Genomic DNA, 23,399 nt, shown 5'->3' with positions numbered 1-23,399 from the left:
GCGCGAGAAGGAGCACAGCAGACAGGGCTCTGGGAGGACCACCCATCTGGAAGGAGCCATGAGCACAGCTTCCTGGAGTGTGGGCAGGAGCCTGTCTCCAGTTACAAGGAGCCATGCTGTTGGCCCCCTCCCATAACTCCGTGGACTGGGCTCTGCAAGATCTAGAGCTAAGTCACTTCCCTCCTCTGGATCTAAACTGTAAAAATTTCTGTTTCCCAAACTGTGAGATAAGATTAGAGGAGATTAGTCACTTTCCACTGTTTTTAAGTGTGAAAGAACTACTTGGACAAAATCTTGTATATAAGTTTATATTAAAAACAAACAAATGTGTGGCTGGCCTTGTTCAGGGCTGGGGCCATGGGAGCGGGGGGATGCCCCAAAAGCCCCCACCTGTTCTCCCTTTGCCCAACCCCTCCACTGCTGCCTGCTCCAGGAAGCAACCAAGGACTCCCAGGAGATCTCCTTGGCTGAAACAGATGTGATGATCTCTAGGACTGGTGTGCGGGGAAATGTCTCACAATAGTCTGGGAGTAGGGGCTGCTGATTTGTAGAGTTTGCTGATTTCTGTGGTGTAAATATTACCACCGTGGCTGCTCTCAAGTCACCAATGTCACATCACTGAACGCAGAGCCGGGCCTGCTAAGTAAGATAGCATGAGCTAAAGTAATTAGGAAGCAATGAGTTTTGAGTATTTAGTAGTTTCACTTTTAAAATAATTTATTTAATTGTAAGTTTATATGATGCAATTTTTGATAATGGCTGTGTTAGCAATTGGCTTGCAAAATTCCAGAAAATTTAACAATCCGTTGTTACCAGTTAGGACGAGCCAGCTCTAGGATACCACTATCTAAGATCTTTTTAGCACCAACATTGTAAATCTTGAAACTAAAGAAGAAGCCGTTTGAAGCTGGGAAGGGCTAAGTGGAATAATCCTAGGGATTTGGGAAGTGTGCTCAGGAGGAGGCAGAAAAACGTTTTCAGTGTAATAGCCAGCACAGAGCACGGAACTTAATAACAGATGGCCATCCAGTGAATGGTGATGCAATGAGCAATTGGGGCAATGACCCAACCCACACACAATAGGCTTTGTACTTCAAGTTATTTTCAACCAGTAGTGGGGTGGGTTTATATTCATCCACCCATGTTATGTCATCCAGCCTTCCATGGGACAGGTGGCACCGACCGTGGCCAAGAAGTATCAGCAGTGCACTAAGTTAATGAGGTCTCAGAGAGCCTACAACAGGAACGTCATGTGATACACAAGCTGGTCACGGCCAACCATCCAGGCATGTCCAGAGGCCTACATGGGTTCTGCCCAGACTTCTAGGCGGCCATGGTCACTCTTGGATGGGTCCGATCTTATCATAAGTATCTTGCTGTACTTCCTGGTTACTATCTCCCTGCAGATTAGTGTTTAATCTAAACTTTTGTCCTTTGGTTCTTCCCAGAGTCTTTGAAAATAGCACAGGTTAAAGAGTTAAGAGCCTGGATTCTGATGGAATCAAAATTCTAGTTTTCTCACTTAACTAATTGTGTGACTTTGGGCAACTGCTTAACCTCTCTGTATTCCAATTTCATTCTAGATAAAATGTAGGTGATAATAGTATCTACTTCAAAGCATTATTGGGGGGATGTCTGGGTGGCTCAGTTGGTTAAACATCTGCCTTCAGTTCAGGTCATGATCCCAGGGTGGTGGGATCGAGTCCCGCATCAGGATCCCTGCTCAGTGCAGAGCCTATTTCTCCTTATACCTGATTCTCTTTGCTTGTGTGCTCCCTCTCTCTCTCTTTCTCTCTGACAAATAAATACATAAAATCTTTCCAAAAAAAAGCATTATTGGGAAGATCAAATGAGTTTCATATATATAAAGTACTTAGAACAATATTTGGCACGTAGAATACACTACTTAAATTTTAGTTATTATTAGTTATATTATTATTACATATAATATATAATATATGTACTTATATATAATTATTACATATAATAATAGATGCACTAAATGAATGAATACAGATGAACAAATCATGGGAAAGTAGGGCCTGAATGAATGTGCAATGAGATTCTTCTGGAAAACAAATGCTAAGTATACATTATAGTAATTATAATAAATAATAGCAGTAACCTTAGCTAGCATTTATTGTGTGTTTAAAATGTACTTTATAAGCATTATTTCGTTAATTCCTCATAAAAATTCTAATAGGAAGGAACTGCCTTTAGCTGTATTACACAGATAAGAAAACCCAGACTTGTTGAAACTTGCCCAAGATCACATGGTTAGTTAGTGACTCAAAACCAGGTCTTTTCAAACCATAAGAGACTCTTAATCTCACAAAACAAACTGAAGGTTGCAGGGGGAGGGGGGTAGGGAGAGGGTGGTTGGGTTATGGACATTGGGGAGGGTATGTGCTATGGTGAGTGCTGTGAAGTGTGTAAACCTGGCGATTCACAGACCTGTACCCCTGGGGCTAATAATACATTATATGTTTATTTAAAAAAAAAAAAAAAAAAAAAACACGTCTTTTGACTCCAGAGCTTGACCTCTTAACCACTTAACCCATCAGCCAGCTCCTAACCTCCAGCCCATATGCCTTCCCTCTTCAGTACTGCATCCCACTCCTATCTTTCTTCCCACTCCACCCCTTCATGTCTTCACCTCTCCCTTCAGGTCTATCCAAGACTTCCATCCTTTCTGAAGACTTCCCAGACTCTTCCCCTTAGTATGATGCTCCCAGGGCTTCTGTATACAGTGTGCCCTTCGCTCTCTACTGCCTGTGGCTGTTACCTTAGACTCTATCTGTGTCACACAAGTAGCTGTGTAGAGATTTTGCTAGATCCAGGCTGAATTCATGCCCAAGCTAAGTCGTGTCCTAAGCCCCATGACACAGCCAATCCCTACTGAACGCTGCTCTGTCTATGAATCAGGGGTCCCCAGAAACTACACTCTACCTGCTAGCTCTAGTATCAGGGACTGTAAAATGGGAAGGATGATCAAGTCCAGCTCTAACCAGCACCCTTGACTTCTTCCCAGTCACTGGCTCAGTGGTGCAGAGAGAAGGGTAGAGAGCTGAAGTCAGCTATGAAACAGACAGAGGGGCACCTGGGTGGCGTAGTCAGTTAAGTGTCTGACTCTTGATCTCAGCTCAGGTTGGATTTTAGCTCAGGTCTTGATCTCAGAGTCATGAGTTCAAGCCCCAGGTTGGGCTCCACACCTACTTGAAAAAAAAAAAAAAAAAAGGGAAGAAAGAAAAGAAAAAGACAAACAATAAAGATGATCCAGCCTCTACCCTCAAGATGCCTACTGCCTGCTCACAGGTACAAATTCCCTTTAAGAGCCTCTACAGATGACGTCACAAGAGCACACAAAGGTAGTACAGAGGGCAGAGAAGTGCCGAGGGGACAGGAAATTCAAAGGAGTGCTCAGAATGCAATGGAACTCTTCAGGGAGAGTTTTCTAGAGACAGTGAGTAGATTTTATAAAAATTAAAGATGGTATTTTCTTGGTACAAATACAATACATGCTCATGACAAACAAATCAGAAAATACAGACTAGCAAAGAAAGGAAATTTTAAAAAAACCCACCTACAATCTCGCCCACCCAAAGACAACTTCTATTAACACCCTCAACACCTTGACAACCAGATTTTGCAGGAGGCAATGCACAGAGCTGAAACACAGGTTGTAATTTGTGTGTGTGTGTGTGTGTGTGTGTGTGTGTGTGTGTGTGTGTGGCTGAGGGGTGGAGCAAGATGCCAGGAGACAGTCCTGGCATTTGAGTCTATGTTGGGGAGTAAGTGCTAAGACATCTAGGATTGGGAAGTAGAGGGTTGAAGAACAGGACTAACAGGAGATCGCTCAGACCAGCAGAGATTTGAAGCAGGAAGCAGTAGCAAGGAGCCTAGCTGAACAGTGGCCCCATTAAAATAATAGTAAGAGCAGTAACCGTGAGCATGTGTTGAGTGCTTCCCATGTGCATGGTATTGTGCTAAACACTTCACATTCCATCATCTTATATGATCCTCACAGCCATGCTATGAAGCAGATACTCTTATGCCTGTGTTATGGTGGGTAAGCAGTTTGCCCAAACTCACCAACTCATACACCAATCTTTCTTACAGTGTGCTTTATAGGTTTCCTGCATCGGAATGCCCTGAGGTGTTTGGTAGGTCAATCAAGACAACAGGAGTCAAAAAAACCCACACATATTTGCTCTGGGGGTTTGATTGAGGTTTATCTTCAGACTGAAATACTTCTGGTCGGAAAGTCACAAATGAGCATGCCCAGAAGACACCTAAAAACTGGGAAATGCTCAGGGCTGTCTTCTGAGTAACCCACAGTCTCGCTGCCTTCCAGAGATGCTCTGAGGATGACAGTAAGAACATGGAAGGGCCCAAGATCTGGGTGCTGTGGGCTCAACACACCTTTCTTGTCCTTGGGTTAATCATCTAGCAGCTGCTAAGCCTCGAGAGAGCCTTCTGCAGGAGGTAAGGCAGCAACAAGATGGTGCATTCCATGATTCAAAACCAACCAGGAAGGCCTGGGAACAAAGAGCCCCCCACGCTTTTGAGGTCCCCTTCTATCTTCACATGACGGTAGCCAAGTTCCCTGAGTTCTAACCTCCCGGCTCTTATCTGTTAATTCAGGGAGTTGGCTTTTATGGTCTCAAAGTTCCTTTCAACTATAGGTGGGAAGATACTATCTAAATCCAGCTTGTACCTCAGCTGCCCTTGTTTACCTGGGAGCAAGTCCAGAAGCCCTGGGGTCCCCTAGCCAGCTGGAGGGTGGTAGCAGATGCCAGCTGACCACTGCGGCCATAACAAAGGACCTTCACCAAGGAGGCTGGGGAAGACCAGGAGTGGTTCCAGCCCTGGGCGACATACCAGCACATGCCTAAAACAAGTCAAAGACCTCTCATGTACATTATCTCCATTTATCCTTCCCACTTCCTGGTGGATTAACATTTAGCATAACCCCATGTGTGACCACAGGGCAGAGACAGAATGCTAGCGGAATGAAAATATATTTTCAAGAACACTCAGGAAAGAGGCAGGAAAGAGGCAGCTGGGAAGAGGCACCTGGTAGCCAGGCTTTCAATTCTGGACTGTGAGGCAGGTTTTACAAGCTACCTGGAAAGTTTCCCCCACAGCGCTCAGGATCCACCTTCTTTCTCTTTGTCCCACTCTCATTGGTTGGGCTCACTGCCACTCAGCACAGGAGCCAGCCCTCTATTGGGCTGAGTTCTCTCCTGTCACCTCCGAAGTATCCGTGACGAGATAATTGCCATATTAATAAATTGACTGTATTTTTCCATTGCCTTCTCTTTTCACTGGTAGTCAGACTTTGTTTTTTCTTGCCTGGGAATTCTTACAGGACTGAAAGCAGAAGCTGCTTGAAGCTAATAGATCGTCCTGTCTTGGTAGAATCCCTGGCTCATTGAGGAGATGATGCAGACACCCTGAGGGAGAAGGGGGATGGAAGAGGGAGGGCTTTGAAGGACAAGGAAAGAGAAAGGAGTATGCTCAGAGACCAGAAAGTTAGAAAACAACTCTGATTGTGAGAACAGAACCCATCAGAGTCTTGGGTAAGGGTCAGATCTCAGAAGACACCAGGCCTTAAGCATTGGGTTTCCAGCATCAACAAAGATCCCTGGACCCCAAAGTCAGACTCAGAAACCTTAAAATCACCAAATTCAATGAGACCTGAGGCAAAAGGAAAATTCAGTGTGAACTACCAGCTGGTGAGTGGGTGGGATGCTGCTACACTTTTGTCCAATTGGGCACAATTTTTCAGGGGGTTGAGCTCCCAGAATGATAGATTATCTGCCCATTGAACAGGATTGGGGGCTCAGAGTCAGATTTACTTTGATTAAAGGGTAAAAGTAGAGGAATACAATATTCCTAGCTCAGCTGGTTTATAAAGTAAGAGTCACACCTGACATGTCTAGAAGCATGAATGGCCCCATTGTTCTGGCGCCACCAGCCTGTGACAATAGCAGTTATATCTCCTTAATACCCAAATTTTATTAGTTCTAAGCTCTCCTCAGCTGGTGCAAGAATTCCAGTCCAATGTTCAGTTGGTTAGGATGCTTTAGCCACAAGTCATAGAAAACCCAGATTCAATCATATAAGGAAATCCATCTATCACTAATGGGAATTCCAGAAGTTTTGGGCTCCAGGTGTAGTACAATGAGCAGCTTGAAGTACTGAGGACACAGGTTGTCTTCATCTCCCTGCTTTTCTGTCCTCAAAATGTTGTCTTTGTCCTGTAGTAGTTCCCTTTGTAGTAATAAGATGTTTTCACCAGACGCAATAACATCTAGAAGAAGAAAAGGACACTCTTCCTGTATGTGCTTCTTAGAAGCACAGAAACTTTCCAAAAGTCCCCAGTAGAATTCCATTCATGTCTCATTGGCCAGAATTAGGTACATGCCTGTTCTTAAACCAATCTCTGACAAGGAGAATGGGGTTGCTGTGGCTGGCTTGAAGGGAAGCTGAAGAGTTCATCACAAAGAACACTGATACTTTCCAACTCTCAAATACAGACTTGCTCACCATAAGGTCACACAGACACTCCCCTCCCCATGGTTGGGTTCCCGTCCTTCTTCTTTTATGTTAAATGCTTTCTCAAGGACCCTAGCATCTCCTAGAGAGTGGAAGTCTCTAGGATTTTCTTATCTAATTTGGGATCTCAAATGCGAATTGTGCTCCAGCTTTTTTTCCCAGGGGATTATTTGGCTGAAACTGCTCCTTAGAGGAACAACTCCTTAGAGGAACACCTTTTGCCAGACAAAGCCAACTTTTGCATGGATTGGCCCAACCAAGACCTCCATCTTGTGGTTGCTTCCAGCTTGTGCCCCAGACTTCGTCCTGTCTTCTGTGCCCAGGAGAGTCAAGCTGGCCACCAGCAAAGCATGCTACATAAGCCATGGCAGCTACACTGGGAAAAGACTAGATGTGCTCCTTTTCTCAGAAAAAGGTTGTAAATATGGCATCATGATTTCCCCTTTACATTATTCAGCACATTGATATTAACTCCATTTTACATTAGAGGGAAAAGATATGGAGTGGCAAAGTAGCGTGCTTAAGGTCACTCAGCTAGTCAAGCAGCAGAGCCAGGAACATCCTTTTTAAAATTTTATTTATTTATCTGAGAGAGACAGAGACTGGCAGAAGGAGAGGGAGAAGCAGGCTCCCTGCTGAGCCAGGAGCCCGATGAGGGGCTCGATCTCATGACCCTGGTATCATGACCTGAGCTGAAGGCAGATGCTTAACCGACTGAGTCACCCAGATGCCCCAGCCATGAACATTCTTTTTTTTTTTTTTTAAGATTTTATTTATTTATTTGACACACAGAGAGAGATCACAAATAGGCAGAAAAGCAGGCAGAGAGAGAGGGGGAAGCAGGCTCCCCACTGAGCAGAGAGCCCAATGTGAGACTCAATCCCAGGACCCTGAGATCATGACCCGAGCCAAAGGCAGAGGCTTAACCCACTGAGCCACCCAGGTGCCTGCCATGAACATTCTTATACAAGTCTTTTTGTGGACATATGTTTTTATTTCTCTTAGGTAAATGCCTAGAAATTGAATTGCTTGTTCAGAATAGGTGCATGAGCTTCTCTAACTATGATAAACTGGCAAACTATTTTCCAAAATAATGTATGAGTGTTCCAGTTGCTCCACAACCTCATCAACATTTGGTGTTGTCAGTCTTTTATCTTTAGCTATTCTAATGGGTGTATATTTGTTTCAATTTGCATTTCCCTGCTGGCTAGTGATGCTGAGCCATCTTTGATGTGCTTACCAGCTATTTGTATGTCTTCTTTTATGAAGTATCTGCACATTCTCTTTACACTGTGTTACCTTTTCTCTTATTAAGTTGTAGAAATGCTTTATATTTTATTGATAACCATTCTTTGTTTTGCAAATACTTTCTCCCAGTCTATGGTCTCCCTATTCATTTTTCTTAAGGGTGCAGAAATTTTTAATTTCATGTGATCTAATAGATTGATATTTTCTTTCATAGTTATTGTTTTCTGCAAGTTGTCAAAAAAAAAACCTTTTACTACTCAAAGGTTGTGAAGATATTCTCCTATTTATCCTTCTGGAAGCTTTATGGTTTATCTTTTACATTTAGGTCTATAATCTCTCTCAAATTAGTGTCTGTGTATGCTATGGAGTGCAGGTCAAATTCATGTTTTTAATATGGAAATCCTGTTCCAGCATCATTTGTTGAAAAGTCAACACATCCCATAGAAGTGAGTTGGCCAGGGTGCCTGGGTGGCTCAGTGGGTTAAGCCTCTGCCTTTGGCTCAGGTCAAGATCTCAGGCTCCTGGGATCAAGCCCTGTATCAGGCTCTCTGTTTAGTGGGGAGCCTGCTTCCCCGCTTCTCTCTGCATGCCTCTCTGCCTACTTGTGATTTCTCTCTCTATCAAAAAAATAAATAAAATTTAAAAAAAAGAAGTGAGTTGTCCATGCTGTCTAAAAATTACTTTTTCAATATTGCATTAGTTATTCTATACTTGATCTTAGCCAAAGGGCCAAGAAGTGATGTTATAGTTATTCTAGATGCTTTGCTTTCTTACACATTTTAGAGCCAATTTACACACACACACACACACACACACACACACACACACACACAAACCTACTAGGACTTCAGGATTTCACTGAGCAGGTAGGTATAAAAGGCAACAACTAGTTTCCTTCCTATGTAAAGAAAAACCCAATTCTTGCCTACTATGTCTTTCTTCCCTGTGAGTCTACTTTAGACAGAACACTTCACTTCTGACACTTCTTTTCACCAAATGTGTAGGGGTTCCCCCCTCCCCACAAATAACAAGCAAGTCTTGGATACAAGCTGAGTATCCTACAATTTAACTCAATTCTGACACTACCTGCCTGGAGATAGCATCAGGTAAGGGCTCTGGCCTACAAGAGTAAACCCCCTACCCCCTTCATACACTAGTCAAAGCCTGGGCTTCTTAGTAACTGCTATGAATTTGGAGCCTCCAAAGACCCCTTCCTTGGGTTTGATTAATTTGCTAGAGCAGCTACTAGAACTCAGTGAAACATTTACTTACATTTACCAGTTTATTAAAGGTTACAATAAAGGAGATGGATGAATAGCCAGATGAAGAGAGTCTTAACACGAGGTCAGAGAGGATGTTGAGTGCAGAAGCTTCTGCCTCTGTGGAGTTGGGGTGAACCACCCTCCTGGTGTGAATGTGTTGGCCAGCCTAGAATCTCTCTAAACTCCAGACTCTTGGGATTTTATGGAGGCTTCCTCACATAAGCAGGATCAATCATTAACTCCATTTCTAGCCTCTTCCCTCTCAGGAGGACAAGGGGTAGGGCTCAAAATCCAAGCTTGTAATCATGGCTTGGTATTTCTGGTGATGAGGCCCCATCCCGGAGGCCACTCAGAATTGCCTCGTCAGAACAGACAATGCTCCTAGTTTTCTTATCACTTAGGAAATTACAAGTGTTTTAGAAGCTCCATGCCAGGAACCAGGATGAACTCCAAATATATATTTCTTATTATAAAGCACAACATGCTTCAACTTCAATATGTTTCTCTGCTGGTGTACAAATCCTCTCTAGCTTCTTTTTTGTCACAAAAGAGAAGGATCCCTCCACATTTTGAGGGTTAACTTCTCTGCCAAACTTTTGATTTCCTCTCAGTCTGGCTCCTCTTTTCCTCTTGAATTAAATTTGAAAGACCTTTAGCACCTGCTCCACCCCTGCCTTCCCCTCCAGGATTCTCTCCAGTCACATACATATAACTGCTTCCTTCCCTTCTCACATGTCTGCTCATTTCTTTAATCCTTGTAGTAGAGGGTCCACCTTCTATCAGTTTCCAGACCTTCTCAGTTATGAATAAACTTCAGTTTACCAGACCCAGTACCTCATCCGTCCTCAGCTTCTCCTCTCTGTGGTGCTGTGCTCAGGTGACTCTCTGTCTCCTTGGTGAAACTCTCTTTCCCTGTGACTCTTTTTCCCTCCTTTATAGCCATTCCTACCATTGTTTGGTGGCCTCAAGAGAGACTAGAATCCATCTAATATTCCCAACTTCATACCTGCAAATCTGAAAAATCATCATTTTTCTGGTCAAAATAGAATATTTCTCCCTTGCTTGACCTGCAGCATTTCCTCCAATTTGAAGGAAATCCCATCTTTTCTCACCTTCTCAGAGACCTCTCTCTAACAATTGGCTTTACGTGTTCTTGAATCTTAAACATCTTCTTTTCTGCTCCTTTTTCTCAACATCATGAAAACATCATCTCCATCTCTCTTTTTTTTTTTTTTTCGAAAATAGCCTTTTTTTTTTTTTTTTTTTCATTTCCTTTTACACCTAGTACACAGTGAAACTTTCTAGGAGTTGTGTGTATCCATTGTCTTCCCTTACATCCTTTCTGGTCACTCCTCAGTTCTCTGAAATGTGACCTTTGCTCCCAATGTGTCAGTAAAAAAAACCTCACCAAGGTTACCAATGATCGTGTTTCCAAAATCCCTTGGAACTTTGTGGTCCCTTGACTTCTTCTTGATAGCACTGACATTGTTCATGACTTCCTCCTTCTCCTGCATCCCCTCCCCATGACTGCTTCCTCCCCCCACCATGGACAAGCCTCTCCTTTGGATTCTGTCCTGAGCTTCTTTCTTTTCTCACTTTCCCTGAGTGATTTCACCTATCTCTTACTCCACGAATATTTATTGAGCACCCACTGTGAGTCAGGCACTGATCTAAACCCTGAAGATATAACAAGTGCCTACTCTCATGGACTTGACAGTTGCCAATGGCCTAATTCCATCCGGATCCTGATGACACGTAAATTGGCCTCCAGCCCAGATCTCTCTCTTTTGTCTCCTTGGTCTGCTTGGCTATTCCACATACACCTCACACTCAGTATTTCCAGAACTAAAATTTCCATCTTCAGCCCACCTCCAGACCAGCTCTCTTCTTACTATCTCAGTTACACAAGCCATAAAGTGTTCATCATCTTTGTTCACCATCTTTGAGTCTTCCTTTTCCTTCTCTCCTAATCTAATCAGTAACCAAGTCCTGTCAATTATCTTCTAATCCTCTGAGGTGCCTCTGGAATCCATCCAGCCATGAGGCTCTTCATGCCCCATACTATTGTTCTAGTTTAGGCCAACATCCCCACCCCATTGATCCCCAACAGGTCCCTCCAGTTTTGATCATTTCACCCTACCCCATCTTCAATCCATTGTCTACACTGTGGCCATAGTCATTGTCTAAGATAACTCTGATCAGAAGACCTCCCTGCTTCAAATTCCTTGTTGCCTTTAAAACAGAAGCCAATCCCTTTAATGTGGCCCAGAGAGTTGCTGCCTACCTTTCCATCCCTTCTCTCCCCACTACCCTCTTCAGTCTCAACCTTCCTGCCACACAGACTTTCTCTCCTACTGCCTGGGTATGCCATGCTCCCTCATACCTCTGAGCCTTTGGAAGTGCTCCTCCCCTAGCCTGAAACACTTTCCCACTGGAGCTTCCCTTCTCACTCAGCTAACTGCTACCTACCCCAGCCTCAGCTTAAACCCTACTTCTAGAAAACTTTCCTTAAAATTTCTAGTCTGTACATCAGTGCCACCCAGTCCTATCCACAATTGTAAGATTTTCTGATTTCTGTTGTTATTCTTTGTGCTCTTCCTGCCATTAGACTTTAACCAAAAGGAAGGCCACTACATGGTCTATACATGTCACTCTTGCTGTGTTGCTGCATTCCAACTTTTAGAAAGTTCCAATTAATACAGATTTGTCAAATGAATGAATAATTTCTTGCCCTTCTTCTGCTTTCTAATACGGATATTGTTTAAGATTCATGTCTCCGGGCTTTACTCAGTTTCCTTCTTTATCATTGATTCCTAGCCTTCAATGATCAGGTCTGTGTGAAGAAGTCTCCAGTCTACCCACAGTCTGGATACCTCTGAGCACCAAGTCTGAATTTCCAACATGGTGCTAGACATTCATGCCTGTAAGTTTTTTTCACCACCTCAAGTAAAAGCTATAAAAACACTAAAAGCATGCAAGGATATGTATTCAAGGATGTGTAATGCAACACTGTCTATAATATTGAAAAACTGTAAACAACCCAAATGCCCATCAAAAGAGAATTGGGTAAATAAATTCCAATACTACTGTAAAGCCTTAGAAAGACTAAAAAGATTTATATACTGACATGAAAAGATGTCCTTGATATACTGTTAAGTAAAAAAGCAGGTTTCAGAATGATAAATATAGTTTAGTTTCATCTTATTCAATCATTCGACATGCATATATTGAACATCTACTACTTGCCAGTTTCTAGTCCAGGTGCTGGAAATGTGCAGAGAACAAGACAAGATCCTTGTTTTCACAGAGCTTTCTAGACAGACGATAAGCCAATTACATATATGTGAAATGTCAGGTAATGGAAAGTGCTATGAAGAAATAGCACTGGAGTGCCTGGCTGGCTCAGTGAATAGAGCACGCCAACTCTTCATTTCTGGATCATGAGTTCAAACCCCACATTGGGCATGGAGCCTACTTTAAAAAAAAAGAAAGAAAGAAACAGCATTATGAGAGGTGCTATTTTAGGTAGGTGGTCAGAGAAGGCCTTTCTGAAATAGTGACAGTTGAACAGAAACTTGAATAAAGTGAGGATGGGAATCTTGTGAATATTTGGGGAAAGGACATTCCAATCAGAAGGATCAGCCATCAAAAAGCCTGTTGTAGTAGCAAATTCAGCTGGCTTTAGAAGCAGCAAGGAGACCTGTGCGGCTGGGACAAAGTAAGGGGAGCAGAGAGGTGGGACATGGGGCCATATAGTTCACCTGGGGTCTGGACATGGCAGGGGCTCTAGAGTCCACTGTAAATGTGATGGAAAGGCAGTCTTTGGAGGTGTGTCTGTTACAACATGTTGGTGTTTCATTGAAAAAAGTTGGAAAAATATATACCAACTCTTATCAGAAAATAGCTCCAGATATGGGATTACAGGAGACTTTTTTTGAACTATACACTTTTGTTGTGTTTAAATGTTTTATAGTGAGTGTGTATTCATTTGGTAATCAGAAAGGGAAAAGATGATTTTAAAAACGTGTGCATACCCTTGACTCATCAACTCCCTTTCAAGAAAAACATCCTTTAAAAAAATTAAATTCTTGAAAATGTGTGTATAAGGATGTTCATTATAGTGTTATTTACCAAAAATCAGAACTAACTTAAACGTTCAACAATAGGAAATTGACAGAAGAAATTATGGGAAATTGTACAATGAAATCATAGAAGTCCTGACAAAGTCTGTCAGAGAGTATCACCCCAGGCTCAAAGCCTAGTTCAATTCTCAACTCTGAAACCTTTTCTGGACACACCTGCCTAAAATGATCTCTTCCTTCTTGAACTTGATTTGTGCCTATTGTCTACTGCACTCCGCTGGCCCTTACCCCACATACTATTCCATTATGGAACAACAAATTTAGTTCACACTTGGCTCACCATAAGCTTTGCTAATGGAAGGAGAGCAGGCAGAACAATTCCAGACAATAGATAATTCATTCCTTTGTAAATGCATCACAACATCACAACATTTCTTTTGCAGTATATTCACCATTCTAATTAGCTTTCCTTATGCTAATATTAAAAGTAATGAGCTTATCCAAACACATACACAGGTGGCAAAGGCAAAAGACCCAGAAAAAGTCTGAAAAGGAAAGTTCCCCTGGGTAGCCCCCAAGGTGGACAATAAGCACTGGAGTCCTAAGGGTCTTCAGGGCCCTTCCCCTACACAATCACTAAGTCCCTTTTACTGAGAGACCCAAATACATCCCTCTCCTCGGGCTTCTGGGGCCCCTGCTCTGGGCTTGCAAGGCTGGGGGCTACCTGAGTTCAGTTCTGAGTCCCTGTGAGCACGCACTTCTCCCGGCCCTGAGGCAGTGAAGCAGTCCCTTGATGAGTCACTGGGGCTGTCTTCCTCCCAGTCCAATCTGCTGGCCTCACAGCTGACTCAGCAGCTCCCACAGAGGCCAGGACACCTCCCTTCCGTCCGCCTCACAGTGGTCTCCTCTGGAAGGGGCAGGACGTCCTTAGAGAGAAAGGGACCACACTAACTCACTTATCCCACAGCCATCCTAAACCGTCTTTCTTTTGTGTGACATGAGGGCTCGCTGGGGAAGCCTCTTCCTCCCGGCAGCCCTGAGAGGCAGGCAGGGTTTTCTACCAAGTGGGGCATTTGAGGGGGCCTGGAGTAATTACTCTCTTTCCTACCAAATCCTCTGCAAGCTGAGCACTCATCAGTGACGTAGGAGTTAAGCAACGGAGGACATATTTAGTACTGCTAAGTGCTGACACTGGTGAATGTGTTTGTCTTAGGGCTGCCTTTTCGTTTTTTTTCCTTTTCTTTTTCTTTTCTTTTTTCTTTTTTTTTAAATAGGGCTGCCTAATTCTGAAGCCCAGAAGGGTCCTCTACATGGATGGTTAGTCTCTTAAACTTTTTATTGATCCCAAAATGGATTGTTGGGTGCCCTGTTCCATGCCTCTGCACTAACTCATCAGCTCTTGTTAGGGAAAAAAGGGGGGGAGGGGATATTTGGATTTTATTTTAGGGGTTTGTTTGGAGGGTTTTGGGGGGGTTGTTTTTGAAAATTCCCAGGAGAAGAAAATCTATTGCTACAAGCAATCTTTTCCCATGCTTTTGTCTCCCCAACCTCTTCTCTCAATCCCTCCTTTCCCTCCTCACATCCCTACCACTCTTTCCCCATTTGCCAACTTAGCCCAGAAGTCCTCTCCCTCCCCTTCTGGTTCATCTCTCCCCTCCCCACCTGGACAGGAGATGGGGATGGTTCTACTAGGAGATGCCTGCGGCCTTAGACTCAAGAAATCGGCACTCTTGTCTCTTGTCACCTGGCTTTGACACCCATCCCATGGTCCCAGCTCCCTCTGAATAAAAAGAACTCTACATTCTACTGAAGTCCTTAACAAGGCAGAGTTCACAGCCTCACTGGCTAAAATCCTCCCAATCAGTCCTTTCCATGAGCCAAGTGGGCGCTTCTCACAGTGGGATCTGGGCACCAGAGCTAAAACAAAACAGACCAACCCCCCCCCCACCCCACAAGAACACCTCATTCCAGAGTCCCTTTTTTGGGCTAAACAAAGATTTAGGGGCCAGGCTCTATGCCTGGGCAGAAACCCAAAGGTAGAGGGGCCCTGTCCGAGGGAGTTCACAGTCTGGCTTCTCACTGAACTTTTTCTTACTAAACTTTTCTGGAGCACACCTGGTCATTGGCCAGCAGCATGAAGCCACCTTCCTGCCCCAGCCTCCAACAGAAGTGACAATTCTGGTTCCTTGCAGAGTCACAAAGGTCCTGAATAGTAAGGCTCCTTAGACATCCTGGTATCAGCGATGGAAACTGAGGCCCGGAAAAGTCCTGAGTAGGTCACCCTGCTGGTGGCTGTGTCAGGCCTGGGCCTGTTTCCTATTCCCCCACAGCACCTTGTTTCCCTGGCATTCCTTTGAGCTGATGAGCCAGGCAGAATCCATGACAGCTGGCTGCTTCTGGGCTTGGCTTCATTGTTCCCTTCCCTTGGGACTTGTCCAGATAAACTTCCCAGCATGCTGAGAGGCTCACCTCCCAACTTGGAAGGACAGTTCTCTGTGAGGAGCAGAGCCAAAGAAATTCAGTCAGGTTAGCACTGATAGGGCCAAGCTCTCAATACAATTGCCTCCTGACCCTGCAGCCAGAGCCCTCAAATGCCTACGGACCCGGACTATGCTTGAGAGCATGGACTTTGGGCTCTTGAAAATCATCCAGTGCAGGATTTTCAAGCTAGTGGTTCCAAACCATTCATTGGTGGTAAAATCTAATTTTTTAAAGGCAAAGAAAGAGTAGAAATATCAGGGTATAACATAGTTGTGGTAAGCAGACTCTCAGAGGACCCCTCCCTGTGACTTCACATAATCACCTCAAGTGTAGAAAGGACCTGTGAATATGATGGGCCATCACTCCCAAGATTATGATAGTTATGCAGCAAAGGAAGGGATTTTGCAGAAGTAATTAGGACCCATAATCAGCTGGCTTCGAGGTAATCAAAAGAGAGATTATCCTGGATAGGCCTGACCTAATCAGGTTAACTCTTCAAAAGAGAGGTCCTCCTGTGGGCTTTGCAGAAGAAGCAAGCTGCCATGAATTCTAGTGCTGCAAGGGAATGACCTCTGCCAACAACCGTGGGAGCTTGGAAGAGAACCTGAGCGTCAGACGGATGGCTGTCCCATGGGGCACCTTGACTGTGGCCTTGTGAGACCTTGAGCAGAGCACCCAGCTACACTGTGCCTGCCCTTGACCCATGAAAATAGAGATTACAAATATATGTTGTTTAAGCCACTAAGTTTGTGGTCATTTATAACACGACAATAGAAAACTAATACAATACTCCAACAGTAAAGATGAGTATTATTGACTTTTTTTTTTGGTCGTGTATATAGATACATAAGTATTAAACCATGGTGTAAAATCCATGTTTGTTTTGAGATGTGGTTAAAACTTTGAAAGCTACTGATGTAGTTGGAGAGGGATTCATCCAACATTAGGCAGCCATTCCTGGGAGAATCAAAACTGGGATCCAAGTGTCTCTGGCCAAGGCGCCTTCCCTCATACCACCCTGCTTAATGATGTTAGGAAACATTAATTCCATTTTTTTGAGAGGAGAGAAGAGTGGAAATGAGATGGTTTACCCTGGTCAGGTCAGTTCCTTCTGAGTCAGGATATTGCCACCTCATGACTTTCTTCTCTTGTCAGACTAACTATTCCCCCCACCTCGAGGTCCATCTCGCTGTATGCTATTACTATGGGTTAAGTGCTTTGAAGAAATGGTCTTGGTTAATTCATACACCAGGTAAACGAAGTAGACATTAATACTTCTATTTTCCAGATGACAAAAGGGAAGCTCAGAGAGGTTAAGCAAAGCATACCCGAAGACACAGAGCTGGGAATTGGTAAACCCAGGATTCCAACCCATTCCTGAGCCCTTCACCAGACTTCTGACACCAAATGTGTGGGTTTCCCACAACAAGCAGTTCTCCAGTTCTCTGGGGACACCAACTGGGTGTCTTGTAATTTAATTCAATTCTGACACTAACCCGGTTAAGGATTCAGGTCCATAAGACATACCCACACTTCAGATGCAAATCACAAGGAATGGGTCCCTAAGTGACTTACATTTCTGTCTAACTTGGCAGTACATCAGAGGTTCTCACAACCCTTTCCTTGAGTTCAGTAATTTGCTGTAACAGCTCATAAAACTCAGGGAAACACTGTAAGTGCTATTAATGATTGATTATGAAGTATACAAATGAATAACCAGATAAGAAGTACAAAGAGTGAGGTCCAGATCCATCCTGAGTGCGATATCCTCCTGGCACGTGGGTATACTCACCAACCTGGAATCTCTCTGAACCCCTTCATTTAGAGTTTTTGTGGTTCCATGAAATAGGCAAGCTTGGTTACATCATTGACCTTTGGTGGATAACTCCATTTCCAGTCCCTCTGCTACTAGAGGTCACAGGTGGGGCTGAAAATTCAGACCGTCTGATCACAGGGTCAGCTTCTCAGCCAAGCAGCCTCCACCTTCCAGGAGTCACCCCATAGGATCACTCAGTTGTGGTTGGATGGGGACTCCCCTGTCATACCTGTCACTCAGGGAATGACAAAGCTTTTTAGGAGCTCTGTCCCAGCAACTGGGGACTGAGACCCCAGTGCATGTGTGTGCGTGTGTGTGTGTGTGTGTGTGTGTGTGTGTGTGTGTAAATTCCAAAGTCAGAGAGACAAGTGGCGGTGAAACAAGAAAAGGATTAACTTTAGTGAGGCCAACACTGGGAAAACAGCAGGCTAGAGTCTCAAAGATGGTCTCCAAAGTGCTACAAATACTACCAGATTCATATGAAGAAAATGTGGGACAAAAGTCAGTGGGTATGTGCAGGTGGGCAGTGAAGGTCAGGTCGGTCCCTGTCTCAAGGTCAGCCACCAGGGTCTTGCTGGTTCGGTGCAGTCCTTACTGCTTGAGAGGGTAGTTTAGGTTCCCAACAAGGGATGCTTTGTCTGCAGGGTCTTTGCCTGAGTTGAGAGATAAACTTGAAAGAAGAACTTGATCCTTAGAAAGTACAGACTGCGGTCGAAATGGCGGCAGTTCAAGTCCACTTTCAATCTCACATTATAACAGCCCTTAGCAATTGAGTGCCCTGCTCCCCATAGACAGTCTCTCTCACAGACATTTAGTTGGCTCAGACTTTGTGTCTGGGAAATGTCCTGGGTTTTGAGAGAAGCTCCTTATAGGTAGTAACACATAGCTCACATTTATTGAGCCTTTACTCTATGCTGAGCGCTGCGAAAGGCACTTCACATTCACTATCTCATTAAATCTTCACAACATTATGAAAGTAAATACTGGTACGACCTGCAATTTACAGATAGCAAAACTGAAACTTGGAGATGGTGTCAAGAAATAACTTACTTGGGTTTATACTAGGAATGCAAGGATAATTCACTATTAATCCATTAATATAAGTCACCGTTTGAATGAGTCTAAAGAGAAAAAACATGTGATTTCATCTAAATGATAAGAAAGCTTTTGGCGAAATTAAAAAAAAAAAAGAAGAAAGGCGCAACCACCTTGGAAAACAGTGGCAATTCCTCAAAAGGCTAAACATAGGATCCGATAACTCCACTCTTGGTGTAAAGGTTTGAGAAATCAAAACATCTGTCCACAAAACACTTGTAAAAAGATGTCCACAGACGCGTCATTCACATAACCCAAAGGTAGACGCAGTATAAATGCCCACCCACAGATGACCGGATAAACACATTGTGAGGTCACCGTGCAGTGGCTTGTTGTTAGTATCTAAAAAGGAATGAAGTTCTGATTCATGCTACAATATGGATGAACCCGGAAAACATGATGCTGGGTGACAGAAGCCAGTCGAAAAAGACTACGTATTGTTATGATTCCACTTACTTGAAAAATCCAGAATAGACCCATTCATACAAACCAAAAAGAGATCAGCAGTTGTCTGAGGCCAGAATAGGGATGAGGGCTGCCACAGGAATGAGGAATGACTCCTGATGAGTATAAGGTTTCTTTCTGGGATGTTAAAAATACTCTAAAATTCGATGGTGGCCAATGCTTGTACAACTCTGTGATTGTACTGAAAACCACGGAGCTGTATGAACTTTAAAGAGGTGAATTTTATCATATATGAAATCTATCTAAAACTTTTTAAAAGAGAGGAGGAGCACCTGACTGGCTCAGTCAGGAGAACCCGCCCCTCTTGATCTCGGGTTCGTGAGTTTGAGCCCCACGTTGGGTGGAGAGATTACCTTAAAAAAGAGAGAGAAACAGAAAGAGAAAAAGGAAGAAAAGAAAAAGCAACCTAGCTAACCTGCTGGTAAGTCCAAACCGAGATGCCACATGGAGATAAGAGGCCCTGGAAATACACGCAAAAGGAGAGAGGCCCTGCCTTCCCACCTCCCAAATGAAGTCTTGAAACAACTCCAACCCCAGCCCCCAAGCACTACACCCGTGCAGGAGAAGCCAAGCAAGATTAGCAGAAGAACTGCCCTGCTGAACCAGATCTCACACAGAGCTATGGAAGCTAATAAAACAAATCTCACTGTAAGCCACTACACTTGGGGATAGTTTGTTCTACATGGATAGATCACCAAAACAGCCATTTGGGAAAAGATACCATGGACTCCACATGGGCCAGAGATCTAAATGCAAAACCTGAAACAAACATGTTACTAGAGGAACATATGAGTAAAGCCTTTTATAACCTGTGTATGGGGAAAACCTGTGTCTCAAAATGCAGATGCAATAAAATAAAAAATTGATACACTTAATTACTTTAAAAAATTTAAGGTTTCGCAGGGCAAAAACTCCATTCACAAGATCAAAAATTCAAAGGACAGATTTGGAAAACAGATTTACCACATAATACCACAGATTAAGGACCCAGGCCTCTTAATCTATAAATAATTTTTTCAATTGCGGGAAAAGGATCAAAAATCCCCCAGAAGAATGGGTAAAAGGCATGAGCAGAAAATTAACAACGACAATAAAAATTGACCCTGAAACAGGAAGAGATGTCAGACCTCACTCATAATAAGAGAGATGCAAATGAAAACCATACGAAGATAGCATTTCTCATTCATCAGATGCGCAAAAATTCAAACGCTTGACAATACGCTCTGCTGGGGAGACTGGGGAAATGGGCGCTCTATTGCTAATGGGAATGACAAATGGAGAGGAATTTGGCAAATATCTAACAAACCCAGAGCCAGTCAACCTTAGACACAGTCATCCCACTTCTAGGAATTTATCCTAAAGGTACACATCCAACAATTTTAAAAATATGCACGTACTAGGTTGTCCATGCAACATTATTTGTCATTTCCAAAAAATATGTTAATATCTTAAATCCCCAAACATGAAAGATTGATTAAATAAACGATGACATTTGGTTGAAGCACTGTTAACAACAACAATAAAAAAAAATGTAGAAAATCTCTATGAACTGATTTCCAGAATATAGTAAATGAAAAATGCTAAGTGCAAATAATTATACTTTTTTTAATAACAGATTTTATTTTTTTTATTATAGAGGGAGAGAGCAAGCACGAGAGGAATGGAAGGACAGAGGGAGAAGGAGAAGGAGAAGCAGGCTCCCCGCTGAGCAGAGCAGGGAGCCTGACTTGGGGTTTGATCCCTGGACCCTGGAATCATGACCAGAGCGGAAGGCAGACACTTACCCAACTGAGTCACCCAGGTGCCCCAGTGCAAACAATTATAAATAATATACTTTAGTATAAGGGATAAAAGGGAATAAGAAAACATAAGTATCTGTCAAATCTTGAAAAGCAAAAAGGAAAAAGCCACACACTCATACTAAAGATAAATCAGAAAACAGTGAGTGGAATACCTACAAGGGGGTGGAGGGTGTCCGGGGTAAAGAGGGGCGCATGGGTGCTGTTCTGGGTTTGCCTTTGTGTACGGTTTCAATTCTTGGGAAACACATGAATGTTCTACGAGTTAAATAGAGGACTGGAGGAAGGAACACAAACAAGCAAACACACCCAAACACACCTGTAACTATCTCTGGGTTCCAAACCCACCCTTTCACACTCTGCCCTGGGAACCTGGAGCCTGGAGCGAAGGCTCTGCACCTTTGCCTGCTGCCTCTGGGTGCGGGGCTGCCAGCCAGGGAGGGGGCTGCGAGGCTGGAGGAGGGAGAAGGGCTCTTTCCCTCCTGCTTTGTCTTGGGGCTGCGATTCCCAATTCCCCCGGGGCATCTCACTCCAGCGACCTCCCCCTCACCCGCCCCCCCCCCCCCACCCTCCCCCCTCCCCCCCGCCATCGCCCCTCCATGGCTGCAAGTCCTTCTCTTAGCAGCAGCGAAATGCTTTACAGTGTGACAGTTTTCCAACAGTCTCATTACAGCCGTTCAGCAACACCGGCTGCAACCAGCGCCAACCCCTCTCAGAGCTTTGGTTTCCAACCCTAAGGGCCCCCTTCCACCGGAACCACAGAAACCAACCCTTAAGTAGCACCTTTTCCTCAGAGGAGGTCTGAGTCTCGACTCCACGGGTCCCTTCTGAGTTTCTAAGTTTTAAAAATTCAAACGACTTCCTTTTACTCTTTCAACCCTGAGTGATTATCTCAGAGGAATGAAATTTTGAGTGGTTTTTGCTTAGCACTTTTCTGGAATTTCTAAACGTTTAAGCAATGAACGTGTGTCACCTTTATAACAAGAAAAGGGATGATGCCCTATCCTTGTGTGCCCCTTTTATTTGATGACACTTCAGGGTGCCTCAGAACAATACAGAGGCCATGGGTGTAATGGATGCCTGACGATACTGAGCTCCCCTGGGTGTTGGCCAAGTTCTGCTCCTCCTCATCCGAACCCTATTGAATTCTGGCAGGCTCCCTGCCCTCCCTTCCCCTAACAGAAGATTATCTGAAGACTTTTCCTTGTTCTCTAAGCAAATGATATCAGCCCAGAAAAACATTTCTCTCAGAAGCTTTTCCAGAAGGTTATAATAAAGCTGAGTCTCCTGAAGTAATGTGAGTCAAGAAGCCAGGACAAAGAAGAGACCCTGCTGGGTTCCACCAGGGGCCGGGGGTGGGGGTGGGGGTGGTTTAGCAGAATTGTTGTGCCCTGGGTTCCTCCCCATTCTCTCTTCCAGCACAAGCTAAGGGCAGGGGGCCAGACAAGACAGCCCTTCTGCCAATGGGACTCACAGCTGCCTGCCCCCAATGCCTACTTTGCCACAAAACAAAATAAAATAAAATAAAACAAAACACACAAAAAAATCAGATCCAGGGGCACCTGGGTGGCTCAGTGGGTTAAGCCTCTGTCTTCGGCTCAGGTCATGATCTCAGGGTCCTGGGATAGAGCCCCGTATCAGGCTCTCTGCTGAGCAGAGAGCCTGCTTCCCTCTCTCTCTCTGCCTGCCTCTTTGCCTACTTGTGATCTCTCTCTCTCTCTCTCTCTCTCTCTCTCTCTCTTAAAATCTTAAAAAAAAAAATCTTAAATCTTAAAAAAAAAAAAAAAAAAAAATCCGATCCTCAGAATCCAGACCAGGAACTCTGGAGACATGGCTCTCTGGCAAGCAACCTGATGGCTAATAGATAACAGGTTATCCAGGAAATAATTAGAAGCCCTCGCCCACGCGGATCAGTTGCAAACACTGACCTCTGTCATTCAGGATATGGCCCTAAAGGTAAAGAACTCTTTCTTCTTTCACTTCCCCGACGTGGGAAAACGTCAGGGCTCTCTCCGTTCTTGTAAACCTGACAAATTAACAAATACAGAATCTCCGATAGGCACTTAAACCTGGTGAACCTTGGAGGGGCCTCTCCCAGAGACCCCAGGGAGAGAGAGGGGTGGGTGAGGAGGCTTCTGTCTTCAGGTAGGAGGCCGGCACCAGCTTCCTGCTTCGCCATTTCCCTCCTGTGTTTTCAACCTTCTCAACCTCTCCCCCCACACTTCTGCCCCTGCCCTGCTCCTTCCTGCTCCTTCCAAAGTCCACACCAGGCGGCCCAGGGCAATCTTCCCACTCTTTCGAGATTCAGCACACTGCATTCCCTACTCCCCTCCCCCAGATACCCTGTGCTCGTTTGTTTGTGAGGAGGGAGCAAGATTCAGAAATAAAAGCCTGGTTTGTGTTTAAGGACTCCATATGGGTTCACTGCTCATAGATCATTTTGTGTTACATCATTGTTGCTTTTAATAATGGTTTCCAAAATTGATTCCTCTTCAAACCTTCTTTACGGTTCTCTCCAGCAAGATGTACAGAATTTGAAAGTAAACAGGAATGCAATGACAGACTGAGGCTTTCTCACTTTCTCTTAAGT

The sequence above is a fragment of the Enhydra lutris genome, unplaced genomic scaffold (assembly GCF_002288905.1).
Source record: "Enhydra lutris kenyoni isolate GAN:26980312 unplaced genomic scaffold, ASM228890v2 scaffoldscaffold4, whole genome shotgun sequence".
Classification (NCBI taxonomy): Eukaryota; Metazoa; Chordata; class Mammalia; order Carnivora; family Mustelidae; genus Enhydra; species Enhydra lutris.
This window is presented reverse-complemented; position numbering follows the sequence as displayed.